The 19,474-nt window shown below is 43.4% G+C and overlaps 1 long non-coding RNA gene across 6 annotated transcripts in view; it reads right to left on the reverse strand.

Moving 5' to 3' along the window:
- The window catches only part of LOC140104709 (uncharacterized), a 127,926-nt gene extending 108,456 nt beyond the window's left edge, over positions 1-19,470 (reverse strand). The window contains exons 1-4 of one of the 6 annotated variants that reach the window (XR_011850385.1): positions 19,320-19,470; positions 12,156-12,329; positions 11,149-11,289; positions 10,522-10,614 (exon numbers count right to left, since the gene is read on the reverse strand). This is a non-coding gene — a long non-coding RNA (uncharacterized lncRNA). Of the gene's footprint in view, positions 1-10,372; positions 10,666-11,123; positions 11,290-12,155; positions 12,330-19,319 lie in introns of those variants that run through there. The other 5 variants (XR_011850390.1, XR_011850387.1, XR_011850388.1 and 2 more) reach the window with 5 other exon arrangements.
- Positions 19,471-19,474: the final 4 nt, after the last annotated feature.

Here is a 19,474-nt window from a genome sequence, read left to right on the forward strand (position 1 = left end):
CTAGATTAGGATAGACCCTCACTCATCAGATACTGATAACCTATACAAAGAATGCAAATTAGCCAGAGGATCCAAATGCCCATCTAAAAGACAAAAGTAACATTGAGGCGCTTTTGTATTCAACTTTGAGAAAGCTTAATATTCTGATTTAATCAGATTATAATCTCAGATTCTGGTATCGATATTGACCTCTATTGTACTTGACAGTTGTTTTTGACTTTAGCAGAAGATCAAAACAAGGCAAGTTTGTGTCTCGGAGGTAATCGCCTAAGACGAGATGTGTAACGAGGAGCTGCCGAAGACGCCAAACAAAGCAGTTTTCAGTAAACAAGTCTTCATCTGATTGTAGCTTGAAGTGATCTGAAAGTCAAATAGCCCTTAAGGCGATTGTGCTGTGTTGATCGGGTCGCCAACAAAGAGTCTGAGCTGCGTCTACATCTTCTAGTGCAGAGATCACAGGCCCAGCAGACAAGCGGCAAGGGGACGGAAAGGGAAAGTGGCTCCATAGGAGACGGCGTTTACACAGGATAGTAAATAACTAATCTTAGCTATAACCACATAGAATGGCTTAGCAAAATAAAATCATTTGCACATAGAAATCAAAAACCAAAGAGAGTCATTTTATTATAAAAAAATCAAAAAGTCAATAATTGAAGCATTTCACATCATATATTGAACACCACAGATATGCGACACAGATTAACTAAATGATTACAAAAGTGATGTGCGACACTTTATTCCAGAGCAATGTGATAAACCACGCACTCAGCTTTATACATATACATACACACTGGGGATCAAAATTAGAGAACAATGGGGCACATTTACTAAGGGTCCACGGACCACGATTCCGTTGGGTTTTCCCGATTTTTTTTTTGTTTTCTTTCCGTTGGGTTTTCCCGACTTTTTTTTGTTTTTTTTTCCGTTGGGTTTTCCGCTTTGTGCCGAATTGCCCCAGGGTTTTGGTGCACGAGATCGGATTGTGGCACATCAGCGCCTGCTTATATGCAACAGAAATCAGGGGGCGTGGCCATCGGACAACCCGACGGATTCGGAAAAAACTGCGGAATTTAAAAAACGAAATGTGTTGCAAGATCAGCACTTACATGCACCAGGAAGAAGAAGGTGAACTCCGGCGGACCTCGGCGCAGAAGCGACACCTGCAGGAAATCGGACGCACGATCGTAGTGGATTGAGCCGGACCCGAATCCTCGTCAGACAACGCACCGCGGGATCACGACGGGATCGTGTAAGTATATCTGCCCCAATCTATGTTTTGCGGCAGCGGTGGGTGCCATGTGATGCTGCACCCAATAGCACAGGGACCCACTAAAACGAGGTCACCGTGGTAGTAGCCTAATACAATTTGATCAAAGTGTAATGAAGAACCTCGAGCTGGGTTTATTAATGTAGCCTAGCAGCAATATTTCATTGTATAATGTGTGGATGTGAGGTCCAGATCTTTTTCTCTCCAAATGCTGGCATAACAAGAGAAAGATGTTCTGCAGGTTCCAGCAGTCACCAATCAGAAGGGAGAGCACAGGACCTCCGCACTGGTCACGCTGGTCTCCCACACGGCTCGGATCTGCTCCGCACTTCTTCCAGTCTCTTCTTCGGTATCTTGGTCATAACTTTGTCACCTGTCTAGTGGTTTCTATTGGGTTTACATCAGGATTTTGGGTTGTGGCCATTTCATTGTTTTGAGGAACTGCTTTACCCGTTTTGCTGTGTGACAGGGGGCATTGTCCTGCTGGATGAGTGATGAACGCAAGGAAGGAACCAGGTGTTGTTGAAGAAAGTTCTGATACTTGCATTCACTTTTCCTTTTAGCTGTATAAGAGGTCGGATTCCCAGTTTTCTTGGCTGGTGGGAATGTTTCAGGCTGACTGTCTTCTGTGGCAGGTGCTTTTCTCTTACGGCTAATTATGGGAGCTTCACTGGACACCATCCCAATGTCTTGAGGTTCAGACATTTTTATGCCCATGTTCTTAGATGTCTCTAGATTTAAGAAGGACACATCATCACCCATCACTATGGGGTCTCGTCTTGGACAAGGCTTTCTTTTGGATTGTCTCTTGATTTTCTTTTTACCTTTTTTAGCTGCAGGTAACCTGTAGCTTCACAGCATCACTGTATCAGAGTCTTTTTTGTGGGAGTTCTCCACTTTCTATCAGAGATGGATGTTGTGGTATAACAGACCCTTTAGCGCCTGTGGGATCAGCAGTACCATCTCCATTCTTTGGAGCCAAACACCGACTACAGCCAAACATAGTGATGATCACATGACCTTCCCAGGAACTTGCCGGACATGTGATGTAAAGATTCCAGCGTGTGGGCGAGGACTCTCTAAGGAGACGCTTTATGATCCCTCTGAGCTATGAGATGCTGTGTGCTGACAATGTGCTTAGATTATCAGGGTACAGGTTTATCTACACTTTCATTTAGCTTTTGAACATTCAACTAGTATCTGACACATAGACAAAGAGACAAGACAGATCAGAGATGATGAGATCCATGAGATACATATAACACACAATGACATTCTCGGCCCTGCTATCTCACCTGTAACACACACAGTTAGCTCTACCTGTAAGCCTCCTTCAGATAAAGACCTTATCTGTCTGCAGCTTGTAGACTAAGTCTCTGCACACTGCTGATTGTGCCTGTGTCTGAGCTGGTCTTGTAATGCAGGGGGAGGGACAGGAGGCAGAGAGGTCTGCAGTGTGCAGACAAGAGAAGCTATTCATGAGAAGAATCCAACCATATTCAGAAGATTTACAGTCGTATCCATAGGCAACCAAAATTGTATATACCAGGACTAACAGAGACAGGTTGGAATTATATCTGTGAAATGCTGGATTTTTGTCCATAACAGTGAATTAGAGAATGTGTTATTTTATTTTCCTGAGTATATTTAAGAATCTTGTCTTTTTGTGGGTGGAATACCGACCATAAGGACAGTGTTTTCAGTGTATCTTTTATACTCTTTCCATCAGACACGTTTAGTAATATTATATAATTTTATGATAAAAAGTTATACAATTTTCCATTACACTTTCCTCGCTGTTTTCTAGATCTCTGCCCGCTGTTATTCTATAGAAAGATTCAGTGTTTACTACCAGTGGCTAGAAATCTGACCATGGTCACACAGGTGCACGGCTCATTATATCACAGAGAGTAATCAGAGCTGTGGGTTATAACGAGCCGTGCACCTGTGTGACCATGGATAGATTTCTATCCACTAGTAGTAAACATAGAAGCTTTCTGACAGCAAGCAGAGATCTAGAAAACCGTGAGGAATTGATACATAAAAAAAAAATTGATACATGAAAGTATATCGAAAAAAAATTGTAGAACCTTTTGCTATAAAATCATCAACATTAATTTGCTGAAATGGGAATAACTTGCATCTGTTCATACAATACACTGCAATACTTCTGTACTGCAGTGTATTAGAAATGTCATTTTTTCTGGGCTTTTTTTACCGTGGCTGCACCTCATAGACTCCCATACTTGGCAAGCCTTGATGCCTCTGGCTGAAAACGGCAACCCCACAATGGTGTTGCAGAGCTCCACGGGGGTGAGAGAGGGAACCCTCTTCCGTATTGCTTTATGCACATGCATGGTTTTTTTTGGAAGTTTTGTAGAGGAGACCATAGCCACCAAGCCAGCAGAAATTGATAGAGAATGTGGAGGACTTGTGCTGTAGCCCGATACCCCTTCTTCATGATGTATCTGAAGACAAGCTGAACCACTGTCAGTGTAAAATCATGGAGCTCATTGAGGTTTATAATAACAGAATATTTACCCCTTGATATGGCACAGACAGTTGTGTTCCAGTGTTAGGGGGGCAAAGGGGTATCAGGCCGCAGGTAACCACCTCCTCAACCCCGACATCCTGTAAGCGGACCACACCTTACTCGTAGAGTGCAGGAAGCCCAATAGACATTGAAACTGAAGGCGCCAATATCATTGAGCCTATACGCTCCTGTTATTTGCCAGCTGATCGGTGATGGGATAGGACCTGAGCTCCACCGATCAGATACCAATGGCCAATCCCAGGTCAGAGACCATTAAAGTACAAACCTAAAGATGCTTGATAGGTTGTGTATTCGTGTCTGAATGAATGAATGATGCCATTTTGCTTTTTGGGTCCCTTAAAGAGAATCTACATCAATGCAAGTGACATCAATACACTACATCGGAGGGCCCCACTCTGCCATATGCTATTTACAAATCTGGTATCTTCCCATGTGACAATGACAACTCTGGCCCACTGGGTGCCCCTGCTACCTCTACCAACCCTACAAATTCCCCAAGCATTAGAGTAACACATTTCATTACAGATCACTTGCCCAGCGGCCTACAGCAACATTTCTTCTGATTATCGCAGGTTTCCTATAACACAGGAAACATGATCAGCTTCTGCAATGTAGCCCACAGAGGTCACGAGGAAGCGCGTGCAGCCGTCAGCTCAGCTAAATAAGCACATTTCCTCCACCTTTACAGCAAACTTGCAACGCAGCATGTATTGTGTAAGAGGACTGGTCTGAGAGGAAGACTTTATGTACCGACTTAACTTATACGGAGATCCAGCACAAGCCTGGGAAGCTCTTCTGGACTTTGGCATGTAAATGGTTGATGTAAGCACCAGGACCGACATAATAATAATTTTTCCCCTGGAACAAACTTTCACATTTATTCTTCAACAAAATCTATATTTATTAAATATAATAATTCCTTCATCTCCTGGAACATCGTCATAACTTTCGGAATCCTGACTTCCATAGTGAATGTCTTGTGACTGTTCCCTTTAGAATCACTTTCCTTGTATGAGCCCTTCTAGTCCATGTAGCTGCCTGTAGCCATTGCATCTGTCAGCTCCCTCCTCCTCCATCTTTATGCTGCCTCCATGACAGGCTGGAGAGGGCTACATTGCAAACAGCTTTTACTTCTTAAACGTGGGACCTACAAACACAGTTTCTGGTGTCATTTTAAAGAGGAGAATTTCCCTGTAATACTTGATAAGGATTGTGTTTCTAGCTGCCACAGACATATACAAAGTTAAATTTACAGTTAATAGTTGCTGCCAACTTTGACAATGGATATCTCCGGTTATGTGGCAGCTAGAAACATAAACTTTGAGTAACAGAGTCAACATCTGAAAAGAGTTTGTATGTTCTCTCTGTGTTCGCGTGGGTTTTCTCTGGGTCCTCCGGTTCACTCCCACACTCCAAAACATACTGGTAGGTGATTAGATTGTGAGCTCCATTGGGAACAGGGACCGATTTTGGGAAGCTCTGTGCAGCGCTGCGGAATCTGTGTGCGCTATATAAATGAAGAATTATTATTACTATTATTATTAGTGATATTAAAGAGGAGATTCTTCTCTTTAAAACTTACCAGAACTGTGTTTCTAGGTACCATGGTATTAAGGGATGTAGCAAGGGCTTATTTTTAGACAGTACTACACTAAGGGTTTTTTTGAGTCTCCTATAGCATTTATTGTCCTGGAAAACCTTTCCTCGGGCTAGGTCATCAGAATATGATCACCTGAACCACCACACCATCAGCGGTCTTGATGGACTCCAAGAGCTGGAATCTATATGGTGGAAAGTGTTCCCTACTGATAATGACATAACTTGCTTCGGTCTCCATTCATAATACAGTAGTGTCAGACCTCCACCGACCTCATAATGACAATAGGTCATTAATAGTAAAAATGCAAAATAGGTCAGGCAACCCCTGTCAGGAGTTGATCCCTCAGGAGACTGAGGGGCTCCAGGCTCCATAGGTGTTAATGGAGCCTGGAGCCCCTCAGGCTCATTTACATACAGTCCTTCATCCTGGTGGTAGATGCCCTTTAAGCAATTACCTAGTATCAAACAAAATAAAACTACATCCAAATCCCATAATCTAGTTATTCCACGTCCTATTCACTACACTTTTGGTTTATGGCTGGGACATTTAATTAAAACCAGAGTCGAAAGCGTTCACAGATCCAACTCTCAGCTGGAAACAAAACAATCCCTGTTCTGCAGTTCTCTGGGTAGAGGACGACGTCCTTCAGCTTTCAGCAGCAAACTAACGTGGGGTAATATGAGGACGCTGAGTGCTGTGAGGACAAATCCAAGAGTACAGGAGGAATATATGAAGATGTGTGAATGTTTGGGTTCCCCTGACCTGGGCTGAAGTGTTTGCTGATGACAGTAGATACATCGCCGAGCATCGGAAAAACCAAAAAAATGTTCTGAATTGTAAATATGCATTCGGCACCAGCTGTAGGAACCGACAACGTTTGCCTTTGTCAACAAAGTGTTCGCCAGCGACTGTGTGCCGAGTCCCAGCTGTGTGACATCTTGGCATCTATCCTATACTGTGTGCACACTCACAGCCCCCATGACATAAAAAATACTTGACACAGAAGACGCAATTAAGAGCCATCTGGGTTTTTCATGAATTTTGAGGCCATTTCAGAATGTTATTTATTGTGAAATGTTCTCAGAAAAAAAAAAAAAACTGGAAGAACAAAATCGTTGTCCCTCTCGCGCCAAAAACAAACTGTGCTCCGGGGGAAAAGTATGAAGTGGCGGAGGCCAAAAATAACAGGCAAAAGGTAAAACAGAAGTCGTAAAAACTTCAAGGATCGCATGTGAATAGATGGAGTGTGCTTTTTATAGTTTATTTAGATGTGAGAGTTAATTTTAGGAAAATCTAGGTTAATATATACTGTGCGAGGAAATAAAATAGTCATTTCCTATGATGAACCGGTTATGAGAACTGGCAAACAATATATAATGTGTGGCAGGCGGCACGGCTTATGTGGCACAGGGGCCCTAGGACCCTGTAGGCACCAGGGCCTGGGTGTGACCATTACTGCCATGTCCCTGCTGACTATACACATTGGACATCTGTGGAGCCAATGCTCTTTCAAGGGGGTTGGCCACCAATAAGAAACTTTACCAGGGTACGTACAAGACCGTGATAGGGTCACCAATATTGTACTTAGCCAGGAATAGTTTTTTTTTGTTGCAGGTCCTGATGGATGGAGGGGGCCGTGCAGTCATTGCTGTAAGGGTCTTGTAAAAACACTGGTAAAAGTTTCTCATCAGTGGCCAAACCTGTTCCTCTAGACCAGTGATGGCGAACCTTTTAGAGCCTTAGTGCCCAAACTTCAACCAAAAGCCACTTATATACTGCAAAGTGCCAGCGCGGGAATTTATTTCTCCTTGTTCTTTGACAACTTTCAATCGTTCAGCCTCCTAAAGACACCAAGGCAGTTGAAAGGAGGAGGGCAAATTCCTCTATCATTGTAGGAAGATTCTTTGAGTCCTGTCTGGTGAACTTCATGCTGGGTTGATGGCCTGGGTGCCCACAGAGAGGGCTCCGAGTGCCGCCTCTGGCACCAGTGCCATAGGTTTGCCACCACTGCTCTAGACCCACTATCCACACATTCTTGGTAACCCGGAGCATGCAGGTCCGTGCCGCCCCGAATACCTCTATGCATAAACGATCAGTAAGCTTTATGGCTCGATCTTGATCTCTAGACACATACAGCTGTAACACAGGTTAATAGCAAGAGGCACTTAAAAAATAATCCAGCCCAGGGAAATTCGTTAAGTAATTGGTAAACTACACGGGTTCACATCCAGGAGCCAAACTGGTTTATCAGGAAGCTCAGTGTCATGGACACAAATACTCAGATAGACAGCTCGGTACATTGATGAAACGCTCTTTTGTACTTGTTTTGATTTCCAAGAAACTTTTGAATGACAATATCTGTTCATGTATATAACATGTAGACATAACCTATAACCTATAGATATGCTGCATATAGCGTCTGACATTCATATAACGGAGTGGTACCAGTTTATGGAAAAGTTCATTTCTCCTTAGGTTTCTACCATTGCTACTCTGGGGTACATACCTTGTATGGGCAGCGTTTCATAGTAAACTACTTGTATACACCATGACCGGCCTCTTCTGACCCAGTTGTACATTTTGTACTGAGGTTTTCAGTGAGTCACTAATACATAATGTGCCCAGCCCCACGATGACCAAAAGGTATGGACTGTACCAAGTCCCTGATGACATAACATGATATAGAAGATATAATAGTGAGTCAGAGGCCTACAGAGTCATAGGTGCCCCATTAGATTTTGGAAACCCAACCCAGGCTTGACCCAGGTGATGACCAAGTAGCACTGTGGTACTACCCACCCACACACAGTCTCTTTTAGATGTCTTTACGCATGTTTCACTAATGGGATTAGAGTCATCATTCTTCTAAAAAAATACATTTATTGATGCCCTCTGTTACTAAAGATCCAGACCTGGAGGCGGGATGAAGCTCCAGCATATAGTCAAGCTATCCCTATCTGACACTGATAACCCCGGTCCCCCTAAGAATTAAGGAGGGAGGAATGAGGGGGTTAAGAGAAGAATGGGCTGTATGTGACTTGCTGAAGAGAATTCCTAAGGGAGGGAGGATGATGGAGCACATTTCTCTTTAGGGAGTCAAACACAGCCAAAGTCTCTCTCATCCCCCTCCCTTCCCGCATCCATCAGGAATTCTCTTAAGCAAGTCACACACAGTCAACTTCTCGCTCAATTCCTTCATCTTCTCCTTCCTCATTCATGGCCTGGTTAGCTGTGTCAGCAGAAGTTAGGAGGATGCGTAGGTTGATTGTATGCTAGAGCATCCCCCACCTCCATGATTATATCTTTAGTAACAAATGGTATCAATAAAAGTTTTTTTTCGGAAAAATGGTGCCTCTAATCGAATTTATAGAGCAATCAGTATAGCATGTATAAAAGACATCTAAAATCTACTGTATGTGGTTGGTAGGTTTTTTTCATGTCCACTACCTTTGGTAGTAAGTCAAAGCCTCTGTGACTGCTGTAATATACTGCATGGCCAAAAACCAATGTTTCTTTCGTGAGTGTTTGGTTGTGCCAGACAACAACATTGGGTGGGGGTTGTAGGAGGTTTGGGTATTATAATGTTATGGTTGTTATCTTTTTTTGCAGTGCATATTACTTGTTGTCCTTTACTTTAAATGGTGAAGAACAAGTTTTTTCCATCATAAAGTTTGCAAAAAAAGATTTAGGTGATTAAAATTACAAACAACCTGAATGAACGTTACGGAAATCTTTCGAATGATCTTTTTATACCAATGCGTGTAATCATAACATGGGGTCAAAATTGCTGACAGATTCACTTTCAAAAGTGCTTGCCTGAGGGTGCGGTCACACGTGGAGTTAAACGCATGCGTTTCATAACGCAATGAAACAGCTGAAGAGAGATTTGACTATTATAAATTAATGTTAAAGGACATCTACCACCAGGATGAAGGATTGTAAACCAAGCACACTGACATACTGGTGTGTGCCCCCTCTGGCAGGAACTGCTATTTTAGCTTCTTATGCCCCTGTGTGTTTTTTTTTTAAATGGCTTTTAAATTATCCAAATGAGCCCGAGGGCCTCCGGGCTTCATGGGTGTTAATAGAGCCCAAAGCCCTTCAGGCTCATTTGCATAAATTGTAAAGCCTTTTTTTTTTCCCTTAAAAACAAGGGCATAAGATGCTAAGAGAAGAGAAGATCCTACCAGAGGGGGCACACATGGCTTTGTGTTTGGTTTACAATACATGACCTGGTGGTAGATGACCTTTAAACATTTGCAAAATCTACCCCATGGATGTATCTGATCACATGAAATCACAGCAGCCTCCATGGACTTCTACTCCTCCCTATCCTTCATGGAGGCTTTTGTGATTTCATGCGACCAGATACATGGGGTAGATTTTGCAAAGGTTTTCAAAAGGACCTTAAATGACATCACCCTGGTCACATGACATGCAGTGCTAAATGGTGAGGAGGTATCCAGTGGACCCGCTAGACTTGGCTGATCAGGACACGCCCTCTCCGACTCCTGCAAGAACTCTCTGTATTCCAGGTAAGATAAAGTTGATTTTATGGGGATTATTGGGAAACACTTTTTAGCTAAAAGAAGGGTAATATTTAGTTAATAGGGCTCTATGGGAACCTGTCACTAGCTGTACTTGTGAAAAACATGGTGAAAGGTTCCCTTTAAGCATTGCTACCTGGATAGAGGGCAGTCAATCTACCCAATCGTTTGGTGATAAAGTGGTGTTGTACATGGGTTGCTTTTCCTCTCTTTCCCCACTTAATTACATATAGATTCTGTCACATAACAATAATGACATAGATGTAACATAACATAGAAGACATTCCTTCCACTGTGATGAGACATCGGCAAAGCAGCATGAAAAATCTACCTAACATCCTACAGTCTATATCTCATCCCCATTTACCCTCTATGTAGTTATGAAATACTGTGGGTATTTGACCTTGTTAATCGTGGTTAATGGTAAATAACTCCAACATTCATATGTGCTTACACTACTACAGGAGAACAACTCATTTACCAGCTGGTTACGGGAGTAGGTTAGGGGTCACAATTCAGAGAGAAAAACAAAATAATTAAAGGTGAAACCTACCAGTTATGCTCAAGGAAACTGCTGAGTCAAGCGATTAGACGGCCTCTCTTATATTAGGAGTCTGGGGACACTCAGATGCTGAACTGGTTGGTACTTGCATGAAAATCACCCACCTGTCAAAAAAAAAGAAGAAAAATGAATGCCCTGTGAAGATTGCATCTGCATTCAATAATCATGCCAAAACATACACGTCAGTACAAGAGAAGGCTTCAGGTACGATGTTATCTACTGGAAAAGGGATTTTACCTATGTAGTAAGTACTTGTAGATCTCCACTTTAAATTGGCCTGTCCCACAAAACTACAGATTGCTGGGGGTCAGTCCACAAGGACATAAGGAAGTACAGGCGGTCCCCTACTTAAGGACACCCGACTTACAGACAACTCATAGTTACAGACAGACCCCTCTGACCTCTGGTGCAGCTTTCTGAATGCTTCACTATAGTCCCAGACTGCAATGATCAGCTGTAAGGTGTCTGTAATGAAGCTTTATTGATAATCCTTGGTCCCATTACAGCAAAAAATGTTTAAACTCCAATTGTCACAGGGGCAAAATTATTTTTGGTCTGGATCTACAATTATAAAATATACAGTTTCGACTTACATACAAATTCAACTTAAGAACAAACCTCCGGACCCTATCTTGTACGTATAAGGCTTGAACTCCATTTACTTCTATGGGGTTATTGGAATGGTGAGGTCACACAATTCTTAGAAAGAAGAAACTGCTCTCCACTCAGTGCCTTGCAATCTGTAACTTGTCCCCTATTCTGTTGGTAGAGGATTAGTTAGTTTAGTGAGATAACACTCTCTTTTATCACCATAAAGTTCATACAGTCCACGTTCTGTTCTTAAAGGGGTTTTCCTACACAGGAAAGTTAGGCCCTATCCACTTGCTGATCAGTGGGGGGTCTCAGTACTGAGACCGTTGGACCCCTCGTCACTCCGTCCGACCCCTCGTCACTCCATCAGACTAATGGAGCAGACGGTCGCACATGACAGTTCTGTTCCATGAATCTCTATGGAGCTGATGGAAATTGCCGAGCGCCGCGCTCACCGATCTCCGTCAGCTCCATAGAGCTTAATGGATCAGAAGGGTCATGCGCACCCATCTGCTCCATTAATCTGACTGAGCGATGATGGATCCCTTGTTTTCACGATCTGCCGGGGTCTCAGCACTGAGACCCCCACTGATCAGCAAGTTAGGCCCTATCCCGTAAATAGGACCTAACTTTCCTCCGTGGGCAGACCCCTTTAAAGTTTTGTTGTGTTTTTTTTTTTTTACCACAAACCATTGTTCATACATATGACCTATTCTCATGGTAAGTGGATAATTGGTAAAGGTTCAACACTCAGATCCTACACTGCTTAGCCTCCTAACACTGGAACCTACACTCAGGTGAGATGGAGCTCCCCAGTGTGACCCCGATATAAAGTAGATGGAGCCTTCAGCTTCCAGCTATGGCCACAGAATAGGTTCTGAAGCTAAAAGGCTACCGGATCGGCTGATTAGTGAAGGGTCTGGGTATTTGATCCCCCCTCTGGTCACATACTGATGATTTATCCTACATAACTATGAACTCTCCCATAAACAGTACATGTAGTAAACTGCTTGATAATCCTCAAAATCACTCACCATATTAGCGGAAACAACATTTCTATCCATGTTTTCCTTTCTCTTCTCTCTCTCACTAGACTTCTTTACCTTCCGTCCAAAGACTTTTAGGGGCACTTGGACAATTTTTCTTTAGAATCCAAGATGGATTGCACAGAGATTTAGGAACATCTTGAGGAGGAGGAGGAAAAGAGCCTGGTAAGAGGAGGGAGACAAGAAAAAAAGCATTTTACTTTGAGAAAATATATTACAACATATTTTACCTCTTAAATCACATTAGACCATATTAATTATTTAGGCAAAGATTGATAAAACTTTATCAAACATATTAAAGATGTCAATGCACCTTAGATATGGTCAAAATAGCCAATTTTATTTGGACCAGCCAAACATCTACTTTGGCGGTGTTCCGACTCGTTCCCTGGGTCAGGCATGTTGAATTTTACATGTGCAATCTTTCGGTTACATGGTTGATGAGCTGCCTCCAGAGGTGTCCAGTAGCTGCCTGTTCAATACACATGCGTGCTTGCCTGAGCTAAACCTGACTGTATTTGCATATATGTTTTCATTTTAGGTGGAGAAAAATAGCTATTGGCTAAACATGTCTATGACCTGTGGGATGGTATATCCATCCTCTAACTATATACCATGGCTAAACTATATACCCACAGAGCAACACACAGAAGAAATGATTAGCGGCACTCGCCACCATTACTCAAAAGAAAGAATAGCGGATGTGAAGCGGCCTGTTGCTGAACATAAAAGTGCCCACTTTTATCTCTCTGTACCTATGCACTAAATAAAGAATGGACTACTGATAGAAGAAATGATTAGCGGCACTCACTATGTGCAAGCTATGCTGGGACTGGTTTATCTAACAATATAGCAGAGACACTAGACTTGGGCAGCGAGTCCTATTGGTTAGAAGCACTCAGCTGACCGGATTATAGTTTGTGTCAGAAAGGAAATTGTGAAGCCTAAGCCTGGATTCACACTGCCATTGCCCGCCGTAACTTAGCACCGCATCTCCATAGGGATATATGGCACACGGACATGTCCTATCTTTTCCCGGGCTACGGAGCGGTATGGTGCCACATGTGTGCTGCACCGTACCGCTCTCGTAGGGGGCCGTGCGCCCATTGCCGTCTATGGGGGGGGCGTATATCGGCCGTATATATGTCCCCATGCAGCAGTATGAATGTAGCCTAAGATATCTATGTATCTTTAGTACTACAGTATATACCGGGACTAAAAATCTACTTCCAGTTGTACAACGGGTCCACAATTGCACAATCAAGTGTTGGGTCCCAGAGCTGCTGGGGTGGGGGGGCTCTCACATAATGCTACACAAAGAATCCATTGGGGCGAGGGGGCTGTATCTAATGTATCCATAGGTGGTGTGAGGGACTTTAAATAAGATAACCATGATGGGGGTTGTTTGGGATGATAAACTAGAAAATATTTTAGAAAACAGGAGACTGTTTTAGTTTCCAATTTTTTATTAATGCTGCTTGTGAGTTCACTGCAAAGGGGCCCACGGAGACTGTGTCGCCCAGGGGCCTACTGATACCTGGAGCCGATCCTGAATTAACTCTGACCAAGAAGAAAAGCCATGGCTAATAAAGCCCGGCTACCTCAGACTCTACTGGGGCAAATCTTCCACACCGGTTAGACAAGGCCTTCCATCATGCAGCCTGGTTCTCAGGAAAGCTTTCAGCAACCAAAAATATCACACAATACTATCACGCTCCTTTATCATATTCAACATGGCCCCTTTAATATTCATTATTTCACCTGTTGTTTTGATCACCACTGGTACACTCAGAGCCTAAAGGCAAACCGATGGAGGATTAAGCAATAACATTGCGGGCGGCACCCACAATTGTTTTTCCGCAGTAATGATTTGAAGGTGATGATAATATAGCAGTGGAACTATTAAATGGGTGTCATAATATTAACCTTGGAGTAGATACTATACTCTTGCATAACCGTATCACAGAAAATTCACTTCAATTTTTGTTTTGTATTTCAACTCTCAAACCATTGTGTCCTCAGATGGCTTAAATAATAGTCGCCAGATACCTCTACATCCCGATAACACGTATACAATCGTATATATCATCAGGACAGATAGCAGCAGGAGTGAAGGGGATTGCACAACCTGGAAAATGAGACGGCAATTATTAAACACAGTCTCTTATTGTATAGGGATTAGTGGATCCTGGTACGAGAGCCGGTTCTGTCCCGAAAAAAAAAACCAAACACATTAGATACTTTGTGCTTCACTTGCACAATACAAAAGTCCCTCCAAAAAGGTCACTTACGCTTAAAGGTAAATTGATGTAATCCTTCATTATAAAGCGGCAGAATATCCTAAGAAGGCCTGGAATGGTAATAAAGAACAATTGTATCTCTGCGGCTTTGGTTGTAATGTTTCCAAGTGATGTTCAGAGAGTGAATTCTGGCTCTTACTGAAGAGACCCAGTGATGGATAGAAACTTATTTACAGGCAATGCATCATGGGTAAAAAAAATGGGAAGAAAATTACCGCACATCAGCCAAAACTATCTGTAAACTGCGCTACTTCAGGGGTTGTTATCCATCAGAATCCAGTAGGTTATTGGCTGGCTGAATCCGATACCTAAATCAGGTTGAAAAACAAGGCAGCTTTCTTACAAAAACAGCTCCTCTCCTGACCAGGGGTGGTGCGTGGTACTGCAACTGAGCTCCGTTCGCTTCTATACAGCTGAGCAGCAATACCAGCACACAAACCTCTGGACAACCCCTTTAAGAAGACCAAGGCAGGCCGAGAACCTAAAGAAGGAAGAAAGCCATCAAGAGGATAGGTCGGTGATATCCCACTGGGGAAATCCTATCTTCTGAGGGGCAGGAGATTGAAAATGTCGTACAGAAGAGATGGTCAGTTCCACAAACATCACCAGCAAAAGCTATTTTAGTGCATTCCACTAACATCATGTTATCCCCTATCCATAGCATACTATTGAAGGGGGTCCCAGGATCTCAATGATCGTGAGAACAGGGGTCTGTTGTACCTCCAAATGAATGAGGGTGATCTCAAAATTTTAGGCATTCTTTCTCCAAAGCAAAAAGTGCAGAGTACCTACCCGAGCTGTGATATGACAAAATGTGCCTAGAATAACGATAGTAAAGATATATCCTTAGGATAGGATGTTGATACAGGATCTGTAACAACAGACCCTGGAAGAGACACAAAAGAGTCCAAATTTGTATCTTCCTGACTGCTCCTGTGTTGAAAACTTCTGTCTCCTGACCAGTCTCATTTTACCAGAGGCACGGTGGCAAACAGGGTCAGATTAAGCAGTATGGAGAACCTCATTTAGAGTGGGCCTCTTTTCTGCCCAACTCGACAGCCATGTGGGACCCCCACTACAATATGCAAGGGCTCATTCAGACGGCCCAAACTGTGGTCATGATCACACTAGACACAATAGAAGTGTATGGCTCCCGGCGTCTCTCACCTGACTATAGCGGGAAAAGGGGTGAAGAGCGCTCACCACTCGCCCCTCCTCCTTCTGACCCTGTGCTTGTCCGGGATCACACAGTCATCTGAGAGTACCTTAAAAGCAACAATTTATTATAAACTGCAGTGTAATCCAATGAATTATAGATGACGTCTCTGATGTTGCCTCTGACCTTCCAGCTCTGACTCATCAATGCAGGTTTATAGAACAGAAATGGTGGCATCATCCTATATACTGCCCCCCTCCCCAGTAATCCATTAGACAGGCTTCTGTAATCAGAACTTGTTGTCAGTATAAAAGACCCCTGACCACAACCACACTCCAAACTCCACTATGGTCCTGTCACAGGACACCAGAAACAATATTGTTTACAGGCCTCTCAAGTTTTTGAGTGTGAGAACTTGCACAATTGGTGACTAAATACTTTTGTAATATATATTTCGATGCTTCTCAGGTTTCTGTTCCACTTTCTCATCTTCTATATCTGGTGCCACCTGCCTTATGTCTGCTGCCATTTTAATCTATACATAACGCTGCATTGACCTTGGAACAATACTTAGCAATAATTGTCTCTCCTTATCTGTTCTGCAATTAGACATCGTGTACATTCCTTGGAAGAGGAACCTGCTTTCTCGGGATAACACAGCGGCTTCTATTGTTGTGATGTGATTGCAGATTGATTTGAGTCTTTTGCAGAATCCATTTTTCTCCACCCAGACTATCACTTTGTTACCAGCCCCAAATTCCGTGTTGTGCTTTCCATTATAGCCTCAAATGCTAAAATTGATGCCATTTCAGTACATTTTTTATGTTTACTGAAATCGGGAAGGAGATAAAGAAACTTTGTGTCTTTAAGATAACAGAAGGAAGACTGAATAACGATGTGTTTTCCAGGAAAGATTAAGGGCTCCTGTTATAAACTTTGACCCCTGCTGCGATAAATTCTTAGATCTGAGTGTCCTGTCCTTCCATATCCTTTCCTGTTAACAACTGATTGAGGATTTAAAGGGAACCTAGCATCAGATTTTACCACATTAAACTACTAGTACCCTCAGGCAGGGGAAGAAATGCACTTTCCGGAATTCCCTCTTATGTGAATTTGCCTATAAAAAAAAAAATATCTCCAAAGTCGTGTGAAAATGAGTCATATTTTTCTCAAGATGAGTCCAGTTTCAAGGCTGAATGGAAAGTGTCACTTCAGATGCCTGTTTGCTTCTATAACATCTAGAAACATGCTGCTGGTGTCATATTAAAGATAAGAGTCTCATCTTTCAGATCACATCAGGCTTGTTGTTCTGGAAGATACAGACAGATAAAAAAAAAAATGTCAGGAATTTGATTTTATCTGCACTCCCAACTATATCTCTGATTATGAAGATTATATAACCACAAGCCTGATGAGATTTAAAATGACACCAGCAGCATGCTACTAGGTACTACAGAACTGAAGATGGTGGTGTCTCCTGCAGCTTCTAAACCTGACTCATTTCAGGCAAAAAAAACATGGCTCTTCTCAGCTCATTTTCACATGACTTTAGAGCAGATTTTTTTTTACATGTAAAAGGATAAAATAAATAAAATATGGAATTCTAGAAAAGACATTTCATCTCCTACCTTAGGGGGTAGTAGTATAATGGGGTAAAATCTGGTTATAAGTTCCACTTAAAGGGGACCTTTCACCATCTCCACCTCTTTCTTCCTTTAAACCAGTGCCCCTTACTAATTCCGGTTCAGTTCAGATCTTTTTCTCTAGTGTCTACTGTTCCCAAGCAATCAGGGCCATTTGTTTTGGCATCCAATATGGTAATTAGGCACTAAACTGGCAGTAGGGAAGGATCCTAAGGAGACAAATTAGGTGTCAAAAGTAACAACAGTGATTGCTTAAGAACAGTGGGGGTAAAGAAAACTTTCCAACTGCGTCACAATCAGCAAACGGAGCCAATCCAAGACACAAAATGTTGGAGTAGGTGAGAGGTCCTCTTCTTAATAAAACCTAGTACTGTAATCTCCGCTGTTGGTTTGGTACATGTCACTCCACAGCTGTGCATTACACAAGTACAATGACTACGGACAAGCATCCAATGGATGCATCAAACTTTCCGATGTGATCGCTGACGAACCAAGGAGCCGGCAGAAACTAAGGTGACGAAGATTAAACCACAGCAACGTATTATACTGGAAATATCAGTGCTGCCTGGGAGGGGATGAAAAAATCACATTACCAAAAGCATCAGTCAATGTGTTAAGCCGTAGCGGTTGGCCAAACGCGTACAAAGGGTAGTGGCTCCCGCTTATTGCATAACTCATAGGTGATGGACGCATTTACTACACACCCTCGGGTTAACGCAGGTTACAAATTGGTTTACAAGAAGATAATTATAAGTTTAATTATTAAGGACGTGCTGCCTCGTGTCATGTGACTTTGAGGAAGAGAAAAACAAGGATATGTTAATCCTACGGCCCTGTACACATGGCGTCATCACTCACATCTGATCAATAAAGCAGATAGTGGCCCTCAGACAGCTCAGTGATTTCTAATGTGAGCTTTTCGTGACATATTCATAGGATAGATTTGGGTGTATGTTTGGGAGGGAAGGGCTAGAAACCGGGGACCTCAGTCATGGTATGGTCTGGGGGAGGAGGTCTAGGGGAGGAGGTCGGGGACCTCAGTCATGGTCTAGTCAGGGGTGGGGGGGTCGGGGACCTCAGTCATGGTCTAGTCAGGGGTGGGGGGGTCGGGGACCTCAGTCATGGTATGGTCTGGGGGAGGAGGTCGGGGACCTTAGTCATGGTCTGGTCTAGGGGAAGAGGTCGGGGACTTCAGTCATGATCTGGTCTGGGGGAGGTGGTTGGGTACCTCAGTCATGACCTGGGGGGTGGTCAGAGACCTCATTCATGGTCTGGTCATCTGGTCTGGGGAGGGTGAGGGACCTCAGTCATGGTCTGGGGGGGGGGGCGGGGACCTCAGTCATGATCTGGGGGAGGGGGTCAGGTACCTCAGTCATGGTCTGGTCTGGGGGGAGTCGGGTACCTCAGTCATGGTCTGTGGGGGGGATGTCAAGGATCTGCCAGCTACAGACGCTGCACAGAGGAGAAGAAAAGAAGACGACTGCTGATGGATAGAGGGATCGGGGGGAAGGCGAGTATCCGGGTACCCCAGGCCCTGCGCTTATCTCCAGACCAGTGCAGCAGACACCAATGGAGAGACAAGGTCGAGGGCCTGGAGGCTGACACCCGTGTCCTGTGGGGTTAATTGGTCATGTACCACAGTTTCTGCTCCCCATAAGTGGCTACATTGTATGGGGCATTGTATAAGGTCGTGTTCACACAGTGCAGGCAATAGCTTGTCCCCAATAATAGCCCGTGGTTCTCCATTGTACAGACACAAAGCCTCTCCCCACTGTGTTTCATGACGCGCAGCGCAGTGTGAATACGGCCTTTATACAAGGCTTCGGTCACAGAGGTCTTTGCCAAATAATTTGGGGCTTATATCTTTTACAAACAGTTTATAATATGAAAACTCAGCTCTGATTGGTTGTTATGAGCAAGATCTCCCTCTCTGTGTGTACAAAGCTCAATAACTCTATAAAAACCGCGTCAGAAACCGCATGTAGTAGCACATAGAGGTGTGAGCTCCTGTCACGTCTTATCTTATCCCCTATTTGTTTTCCTTCCAACTCACTTGACAGACAGTAAACCTTCTCCAGCCATGACAGAGAGTAAACAGTGTGCCGACACCGCGGCTGTGAGGCGGCCATGGCCTCAGCCCCTCACCCACTTCCTCCTGCGCATTCTACCCGTCCCTTAGTAACACCGACAGACCCTCAGCCAATCAGC

This window comes from Engystomops pustulosus, chromosome 10 (genome assembly GCF_040894005.1).
Source record: "Engystomops pustulosus chromosome 10, aEngPut4.maternal, whole genome shotgun sequence".
In the NCBI taxonomy this organism is placed as follows: domain Eukaryota; kingdom Metazoa; phylum Chordata; class Amphibia; order Anura; family Leptodactylidae; genus Engystomops; species Engystomops pustulosus.